Source organism: Cupressus sempervirens, chromosome 10, assembly GCF_028749045.1.
Source record: "Cupressus sempervirens isolate cs-2001-9-10 chromosome 10, ASM2874904v1, whole genome shotgun sequence".
Taxonomy (NCBI): Eukaryota; Viridiplantae; Streptophyta; class Pinopsida; order Cupressales; family Cupressaceae; genus Cupressus; species Cupressus sempervirens.
Window position 1 is genome coordinate 444,796,292 of NC_143127.1, and position 10,922 is coordinate 444,807,213.

Below are 10,922 nucleotides of genomic sequence, written 5' to 3' on the forward strand. Positions count from 1 at the left end.
TTAAGGGCCAAGCCCAAGAGAAAATTTTGGAAGCAGAGAAACATTATAGTGATGCATGTCTAGAAATTTTTGAAAATGATGCACAAGAGAAGTTTTAGATTATGGTAAAAGTAGGTTTTGAAGGGAACCCGAAACACTATAACAAAAAATAGAAAGATAAAGCAAGACAACCCAACCAGGAAAAGACCTACAACAAACTGAAGAACAGTATCAAAATCAAGTTTTACAGGGACCTGAAACCACTAGAAAAGTCCAAAAAAAAACTAACCCAGGTTTTACAGGGACCTAAAACCACAAACAGTCTAAACTATAAAAAACTAGAAACCAAGACCAGAGTCCCCAACCAGCGACCAATACCAGACAGGCACCAAATGAGAGAACCCACCCCAGTGCCACTATTGCAGCTCCAGGATCAATTTAGTTGCTTCCTTACCAATTGCAGTAGTTTCTTGAATGGAAACAGCATCCATAGTAGCCGCATCTTTCATAGCACTCTTCCTCAAGCTCTGCCTTGTTCTTTTGCTTGGACCCTCAGCCAAAATGATATCTTCATTCGCCCTTTTGCCCAGGCTAACAGCGGCTGCCCAAATACTCGAGGTGACCTATTCCATCTTAGTGCTACTCTCCTTGATTAACATTGTGAGGTTCTGCTCATAGTTGTTAATTTTTTTAGGGATGTCTCCCATCTGTCCTTCCATATGACTAAGTTTAGCATTGATAGTATCCAGGTTATATTGTAGAATTTCCACATTTTTCTTCAAACCCATTATTTCATTATAGATCTAGGAATCAACCTTGAGACTGGTGTTACCTTTCTCCTTAGCAGAATGTAGGAAGGTAAGCATGGTATCCCTCTGGATAGCATCACAATCATCTTTAGCAGTCTCATATGGGGGGGAGCAGACATTGTCATTGATATCCTCCATTTCTGTTTGATCCTCCTTTCGACCCTCAGCATAGTCCTCAGGATGAGCAGAGTCCTTCCTTTTTTCTTCCTCTATCCCCTTAACAGGAGAAGTAGTAATAGCCGTATGGTCCTCCTTATTCTTCTCAACAGGATTCCCAATACTGTTATCTTCCACTTTATTACCCCCACTAGAAATAACCTGGTTACCCTCATTATTAGACTTACTCTGTTCAAAATTACCTTCACTATTATTTTCCTCTTTTCCTTTTTCATTATTATCTTCAGTCTCTAGATACCCGTCCAAATTAGAACTTAACTCTCTAGTTTTAGTATCATCCTCATCCTTAGGTTTCCAATTCTCACAGCTTTCTAAATTATCAGTCTCATACTCCTCATCCTCAAGAACTCGAGAGGCAGAGGGTTTCAAATTTAGGGCATTTTCTTTACCTTTAACAGAGTCACCCTTCTTACTCTTAATGGGCTCTTTCTTCTTGTCCTTAGAGGGAGTAGAGGCAATGTGCATATTTTTACAATATCCCTCAATAAGAAGGATTAGACCTTCATGAAGAATGGGTCTGGATTCCTTTTTCTTATGGGCTTCTAAACTATTAAGTAAAGAAAACCGCAAAAAGAAGGGGAAAGATATTCTATCTTTATATCTGAAATGATTTTAAAAAACAAAATGACATTTATGAACTCTTTTATTTCTTCCATCAAGTATGAAATACTCATGGATGCATTAGAGAACATCCCTCCGGATCTCCTTTATCTGGTTCGCATCAAAGAAATCACCATTCTTTTCCAGAAGCTTCTCCTCTTCTTCCATTTTTGGAAACTTTTTGTAGGCTACATTTGAAATACTAGTTTGCTTAGTGAATTTTATGCCCACCGTAGGAAGCCTCGTGATCTCAGCAATAAACTCCTATGTAAGTTTCACAATCACACCATGGAGAGTGACTTTGTCATTGGACCAATTCTTAAAGAAAGCCGTAGTGATGTGTGGCTTAAAACCATTGATTCACTCCATGTAATGAGTCACTTTTCCTTTCTGCAAAATTTTCCAAACATCCTTGCAAGCCTTCCATGCCTCACAGTTTTTTGGTTCTTTTTTGCGTGGTTCGCCTCCCATCAGCAGAGAATAGTAAACACATTCAAACCAAAAAAACTAGACGCATAGAAAGAGAGGGTTAGAAATAAATCTATTTTTCTTCCCACCAAAAGAGACACCTTTGTTCGGAGAAACGTGTGAACACCACATCGCATTCATTTGAGTGTACTTCATAGGGGATGAAAATCTAGCAATAATTTGATCACTCGACAAAATCATTAACTTTCCAATCTTTTCAAATCTTACCCACCTGCGCATGAATAGCTTCATAATCAATAATTGCTTTGAGATCAACTTGATTAGTTAATTCATTGGTCCACCTCACCATTTGCCCCATTAGGACAGCATAGTTGGCAACCCAATCAGCAACACCGTTGGCCTTCCAAAAGGTATGAGATATGACAACTTTTTAAAAATTTTGAATAAGGTATTTAATCTCCTTGATAGTGGTCTCTATCGACCATGAGATAGCACTTTTATTATTAAGGATATTAATAATATTTAAAGAGTCACCTTCCAACCATAATTTTGGACATCCCAAATCCACTGCAATTTTCATAGTATAAAGTGCTACCGTAGCTTCAGCAATGTGACTATTAGTCTGACCTATAGGGATAGCTATAGCATCTTTAACTATTCCCATATGATCTCTCAACACACCTCCACAACCCACCCTCCCCGAATTTCCTTAGAAGCACCATCAAAGTTTCCTTTAATCCAACCATTCGGAGGGGAACTCCAAGTGACATTCAATCTTGGGTTATCAGTTTGAGTCTTAGGGTTTCTAAGAAACATAGGATTATCAATAGGAAAGGTTTGATCAGATATTTTCAGAGATCTAAAATTCTCCTTACAAGCTCTAATAATATTCTGACCAAGCACCCATCCAGGAACCTCTCTGTTTCTAAAAATTCTAGTATTCCTTTCTTTCCAAATACCCCAGCAGAGATGAGGAAAAGTAATTTTTCATAGAAATTGAACATAAGAATTCTTAGATGATCATTTCCAGCTTTTAAAAGAAGATTCCACATTATTATGATGAACCCAAGTCAAGTTCCAATACATTAGAATCTCAGTCCAAACCATCTGGGAATAAGAGCAGTTCAGAAATAGGTGGTCTAGATGCACAAGAGAAGTTGATACTTGTAGAGATAGTAATCTAGAAATTTAGGAATATTTTTGAAGAATTTTCTACTGATGAAGATATTTGGCAAGCATTTAGAATAGACGAAGATTTTCTAGAACTAGATACTAAGCTCAAGGATTTTGCTAAAAATTGTATAGAGGTAGATAACTACATGCAACAAGTCAAGGATAAATATAATGCCTTAGATTTACTAGATGTAGCAAAGGTCACTAAAATAATAGATAAATTCAAGGGAAAGCATCTAGGCATAGCTCTCATATGAAGGGGGGACAAAACCCAGAAGCTGAAATTTTATTTTTGACACTCACTGAAATTTTGCATTTTTGGACCCTTGAGGTGCATTGTTGCCCTGATGTGCTACTGTGCCAGATGCGCTGGTGCACTTTTTGCAAAAAAGTGTTGGAAGAATTTTGGAGAAGTCAAAGGTGCACAAGTGTGCTTTCTTCTGAGGTGCACTTTTCTAGAGGTGCATCGGCAGTTAACTACTAGTTCCAAAAATAGAGCTTTCCATGTATCGAAAATGCATTTTGACAGTAGTTTAACCCTAATAGACACCAATGAAGGTTGAACTTCTATTTTTGATACTTCCAGACACTTCTACATTAATTGAAGGCTCTCTTCTTCTTATTTTCTTATTATTTCTTTGTTTTTTGACATGTAAAGGCTCATGCATCCAATTAATGATATAAAAATAGATGGAGTCCTACTAAGCACTAATTAGATAGTTAGTTTGTATATAATTAGTTTGATTTATTAAATTAGAAGTGAATGATTGCATGAAGATATCTCTCACTCTCAACACAAATTGAGGTGATGATTTCTTATAAATACAGGATTGTAATATGTAATTAGGACAGCCATTATTTTGCAATAATGTATGCTTTTTTTGCTCGCATTTGGAGTGTAGTGATTCTTGCCTAAAGGTGTCATATTTTTGTGAATGTGTGTTGATAGAATTGTGATTGAGCCAAGGGTTTATTGCATTATTTTTAGTTGTGCAATCTTTTAATTCTGGTGTTTGTTATGGTTTTACAAATTCTGCTGACGTATCTAGTTTGACAAGAGATCACCCATTTTGTTCCTGCATAACTTTTCATCTCACATGAGCACACTTTCTATGGCCTTGTGATTTGATGAAAAGTGAGACATCTTATAGTTGCTAAGAAAATCCCATCGATGATTGCATCAGTGGAATCAAAGAAGCACTACTCCTACTTTCATTGGTTATTGACCGATTTCTTTGAAAGCTTAACTTGCAAACATGTTGTTTCTATAGCTTATGTTCATTAGGAGTTTACTATCATGTTATTTGCATAAGTTTCTTGTTATGTTATCTTTGTTATTGTCTTTATTAACCCCTTGTTAAATTAGAAATTCATATTAGTTGAACTGTTAGATTTCATTCACAAAAACATTGTTCTTTTGTGTGTTTTATTTTGAAGCAGCAAATAGATTCTACATCTCATCCAAAATCATCTAAACCAGCAAAGGCCTCCTCATGAACAAAAACATTTATCTTTAACTGAGTGGATTTTAGTAGGTTGCAAGATCACCTAAAACCTTGGAGTTGATCCCTAAGATTGACTTTTCAAGAGAGGAGTTTGAAAGGATTCCTATCATTTAATCATCATGCAAAATTACATCTCAATAAAATCCACCAATGATGATCTCGTACAAATATTGGTCCTTGATTCTCTGAGTGGTTGTGTCCCTTAACCTGATGTGTCACTTGATTGTTTCCTATCAGCAAGTATGTCATATGGACATAGGTAAGAGCAGCAAGTTTAATTTGTTATTTGTGAGCTTAGATAAGTAGTTAATATTCAAAAAGATGAGTAATGTTTATTAGATTTAGGGATTAATTGTCTATGTATTAATCATAGCCATGCAATCGGTTACGTATTTAGTAATGGAATTTTATACAAGATGTATATTGTTTGTTTAAATGTATTGATTTAGTTATTGATTTATATTTACATGTCTATGGATATTAATGTAGTGAGTTATGCATCTTTATTTATGTATATTTTTATCATTATTATTAAAATGAAAAATATAAATAATTAAGTAGAATAAATGGAATATAAATATTTATCTATATTGTTGTCAATAATATTTCTTTTGTGAATAATTGATTATAGTATATATTTTAATCGTATAATGAAATATTATTATATAATTTTATTCAATTATAATTGTAGGATTCCCTTTTAGGAGGGGTCATGACAAAGTTTCAATTTCTTTTTTCTTTTTTTTGTTTATATCCCTGACAATGTCAAAATTCTGATGCTAAATGCAATTGTTGTCAAAGTTTTGATGTTATCAAGATTATATGTTTTTTAAATGAATTGACAAGCCAAATTGGCCTTCTGTCAAAAAATTTGGTCAAAAATGAGCCCCAAATCTACTAGTGCATGAACTCAGCTTAGCACAATCTTGGTCCATTTGACCTTGAAAACTTATGGAAATCCTAGGGAATTGGTAAGTCATTTGTCAGTGACAATTTTAAATTCATCTTCCAAAACTCCATCAACATGCAATGGCTTGTAGGTAATACAAAACATTCTGTAAATAAAATATAGAATGATTAAATGAAAGATTTTTTCTTAGCATCAAGGCAATAAAATTACTCATTTATTAAAAGTGCTCAAATTATAATATTAAATTAATAAGGAAATTATTAACTACAATTTAGTGATTTAACCATAATGATTAATAACAAGAAAATAAACTTTATTTTAATAAATCAAAGATAAACCATGTATTAAAAAGTGGGACCTACTAATTATTAAAGACTCAAGTGGGTTGTGACCCCTCATACACATATAAAATAAGGATGCAATGAAGAGAAAGGGGAATTGAAAGAAGGAAAGCGAATAGAGGCACTTGGACCATATACTCACATGGACGTACGAACAAACCAAGGACAAGAAATCACATCTAAGATGCTGATTGTGTGCAGTAGCAGGATGGGAGGACAATCAATCACATCACCATCAAACTTGTGTGCAGAGGCAATAACAAGGAGGTGGCAGTCATATTACAGCTCATGTTTTACCCATGTGGAAGGGTAGACCATCGAGTAAAGGTAAATTATACAAAGATGTCTCATCATTGCTTGGATATATATGATTATTACAATATGATTACAAGTCATAGAATTATGATAATTAGTTCAAATATAGATAATGAATTAAAGTGTAAATTATCTTTTATGTTGAGGTGTGAATATTATAAAGAGTATACATGTAAGAAATAACTTATGATTAGAAAATTTGAATACAAGGAAAGATTTACTAATTTATTGTGAACTTATTTTTGAAATTAGATTGATACAAGTATGATAATGTGTTTCAATCATTGTTTTGTTACTAATGTCAAACTTGCTACTTGTTGGTAAGATAGTTGCTTAGATGATTTGAGTACTATCATTTGTTTGAATGATGAAGAGGATTTGATCAAATGAGATAACAATAGAACCTAGAGAAAAGGTTGAGTTCTAATATGGAAAAGGAATACAAGGATCAATCAAGACATTGATATTATAGTGCATTGATAATCTACTTAAGGTTACAAAGAATGGTTACACTAATTAAGTTCAGAAGAACAAGTTTAATGAAGTATGTCTTCTAGTCTTAATATTCTGCATAGTAGGTGTTGAGAAAAGTTAGTGTAAGCCAAACTGGAAAACTAGTTAGGGCCAAGCAAAATCAATTTTAGTGTAAGCCAAGTGAAACAGTGTAAGCCAAATAAAGTTTAGTTGATGCAAAGCACCAGCAAACCTTAGTTCATCTTGAGTGTTTTGATAGAAGATGTTGAGCAACCCAATATGTCTCAAGCATCAAAAGCTAGTTAATGTTGAGTGTCAGTATTATGAGAAAGATCATAAATTTGATCAATCTGAGCTAACAAGTTTGATTTATTGGATTGTGTGAACTAAGTGGAAGATAAGCAAGATGAGTTGGTGGCATAGAATTCAAGATGAATTGTTTAGGAGTGAATTCAAAGAATATGGGAGGAGAAGTTTTAGAAGGGAATGAAATGAAATGAGGGTTAGATTCATTGAATCCTACCTAATCTAACCTAACCTTGAAATGGATGATGGAGGATGAATAGAAAAAGATCTTAATTCTCTATTTATAGAGATGGTTGGTTAGATGCAAAGGTTGTCATTTGTGAGAACCTAAGAAAGATAAGGAGTCTAGGGTATTGCCTCATTCAATAACCTAAGAGGAGAGACTGCACTGGCAAGAAAAGTAAGAAGGCTTAAAGGTATGCATTCTTGAAGGGTGAACAAGCTATCAGAGCTAAAGTGTGTGAAAGCCAAGTAGAATAGAGGACTGAAATAGACATCTGCAATCTGCAAATGGAGTTGTAAGTTGCTATTAGATCAAGCCTTACTATTACTTTCTAATCAAAATCCTTTTGGATTAAGGTTGACCTAAAAGTCATTTGTAAATCCTTTAACTGGGTGACATTCCAAGTGAGTGATCCAAAGTCCTCTAACAAGGCTCACTCCTAATAGGGTGATTAAAATCCTTTAACTAGGTCACATTTAATAGTGTGCATTGTAACCTTTAATAGGGTTGGCCTTTCATATGGCATCACTTCAGAAGAGTGAGAATGAGTAGTATGTTACTGATAGTTTTTTTTTCAAATTGGGTTTCCATGCTAAGTTGTTGTGTCAAATGTGTCATTGAATCTATTATGTTTCATGTTTACATTTTTGCAAGTTGATTTGATAGTAACCTGCAAGTTTAAGTGATTGTATGATCTAATAGATGCATGCATGATGAAATTTTTTTATGGATATGGGTTCGATAAGTTGTGAAAAGTTTTAATTGTACATCTAGACCTTGGATAATTGATTCACCACCCCCCCCCCCCCCCCCCAGTAATTCTAAATAATTCCAAAATTATTACATATATGATTGTGTTAACCTATGGGGTTAATACATGAATATCAATGATTCTTGAAGCATGGAACATGAAAGATATTAAGATCTCCATTTTCTTCCATAGCTAAGAATCAAAATCAAAGCATGGAGCATGGAGATATTAAGATCTACATTTTCTACCATGGCCAATAATTGATAAGCCAAAATATTCCAATGTTGTCAACATATGCATATGTAAGTAGACTTGGATAGAGGATGCCCGTCCAAGAAGGATCTTAAGGGGTGTGCTCTCAGGAAGACAATAAGGTAGCTATGAGCTAGGAATCTAGACTTGGTGACATCCTTAAGATTGGGGGTTAGCTAGAGGGTAGAAGGATAGGATTATTATCATAATTGTGTTTCTAACAAGCTTCTATGTGTAGGTTGAGCAAAACCAATTAACACTACTAAATAGGAACATTAAACAATGCATAGCATGTCATATGTTGCCTTAATTTTGAAATCTCCAATCTCTCCAATCTTATATTGATAGCATGATCTGATGTCTTGTACAATCAAGAATCTTGGTGGATTTGATGACAATGCTCCAACATCATCAATGGGGATTTCAACTTTAACTATATTTTTGAGATTGGGTGGACGTTGTTTATCATCCCTAATGATTTTCATATTGCTATCCTTCATAATTTCACTTTCAGATGTCATTTTGAACTAGATTTTTGAACAAAACTTTCAAAAATACTTTCACTAAATACTTTACTTGGCATTGAGAGTAATACTTACTTCTCTTCACAATGATGATAACTTGTTGTGATTATTTTCTCTAGTTGTTGAAATCACTTTGATCGCCTTTAAATCTTCTTGTGAGCTCTCTGATAGCTTGATGAGTAAAATGAGTGTTCACATTCGATAAATACCTTCAATTTTTCATTTTAGGTCTATAATTAATGTCTTTATACTTAGGTAGTGTAAGATAGCTAGGTCAGTCTATAGTTTAAGTTGATCAAGATTATTCACTCGATCATTATGTAATCTTTCTTTGATCACTTGGTCTATAATACAAGGCTCAGTCAATATTGAGTATACCACTGATGCTTCATATTTTTTGATTTTCTATTTCTAATAGTTCTTAATGCATATCTATTTATGTAGATATAACTTTCCATCACTTTAATGCTAGGAATTGATGCAAGATATAGCTTTAAGTGTACAGTTCCTACATACCTTCTTTCTTTAGTAAGATGTGGTGTGATCACCTACTTCATCAAATTGGGTGATCATAATGTCTTCTACTCTATTGCTTCTAGCTCTTACTATCTCTATCCATGTCTTCTTACCTTCTAGTTTGTCATTTCCATTGCTTGGTGTTCGTGCTAGTATCTTGGTTTTGCAGTTCTTACTGATGTGCCCAACTTTGAAACAACTAAAACTATTGTCTCTCCATTTAACCATTTCTTGTAATTTCCTCTAAAATGTGTTCAGATTCAATTCTCTAGAATGTATTCATATTCTCCACAATAGTGACAAATGTACCATGTATTTTGATCACAATTATAGGAATTGTATTTATTTTTTGTCTAAGTTCTTTTTTAGGTAGCCAGTGTGACTTATTATTAAGTTTCCACTCATAATCTCTATGTCCATACTTTTGACAATTGTAGTAGTGACCTTGGAATCTAGATACCTTTCTAGGTGAATCATTGTTCTTTTATCTACATTCATGTGTTTGATGTCTTGTCTTCTTACAATGAAACAATTACCAATTGACTTAGCTTTAGGGATTTGCTTACCATTTTTTCTTCAACAAATATTTGTTGTGTGTCTGATTTTCCCATAGTAATGACATGTAGGTTTTCCTTTTGATTTTGAATTACTTTTTTCTCCACTTTTGGATGATTCTCCTTCCTCAGTAATTGAAGATTTCTTGTTGTATCCAAGTCCAAAGGTGTCTTTTTCTCTAGTTGACTTCATCATGTCTTCAAAGTGCTTAATTGATTCATTTGGTTTGTTCAACCTCTCCAATGAATTCCTTTTCATGCCTCAACTCATCCTTCAATTTTTCATTTTGTAGCCTTAGATTTTTTGATCTCCAAATATTTTCTATTTGCATCTTGATTTGCAATTACTAATTGATTTATCATATCAAACTGATTATTTGTAATCTTCTAAACTTCAAATGATGTTTCTTCTTTTATATTCTTCAACCATAAGCTTATCTTCCATTGCTTTCTTATTTTTTTTTATTGCTTCATTTAGTGCAACTGATTGAATTTCATGTTCTATCTTGAGATCTTTTGCTTCTTTCACCAAGTTATTGTTCTTCTCTAGTAGTTATGTCATTGCTTCATCATTGTTACTAGTCTTTCCACTATCCAAGAGTCCTTTTGTATCAAATTCTATGTATTGAGTGCCATTTAGTTGAGAATCTATCTCTATTCTTCTCTTTAGGGTTTTCTTTAACTCTTCTTTTGTTGTCTCTAATTGTTGCACCACAATCTAGATTTTAATCATCTAATTCTCAATGATTTTTCCCATATTATACACTTCCATCTTCATGATTTGATCCTCTCAAGCTATTAGGATTCCTAACAAGAGAACTATGCTCAAATACAAATTGTTGGAATGAGTATATGGGAAACAAGATACTGAGAGGGGAGGGTGAATTAGGATCTTAAACTTTTGACTTCAAAACCAATTCCATTAATTCATATACAAATGATCACATAAATGTATTAAAAAAATTGTAATGTTGAAATATAAATGAAATAGATCACATACATAAAAGTTCAACACATAACACAATGATTTGGTAACCCAGAAACACTTCAAGATAAAGGTAAAACTAGGGTGGGGATAAAACCT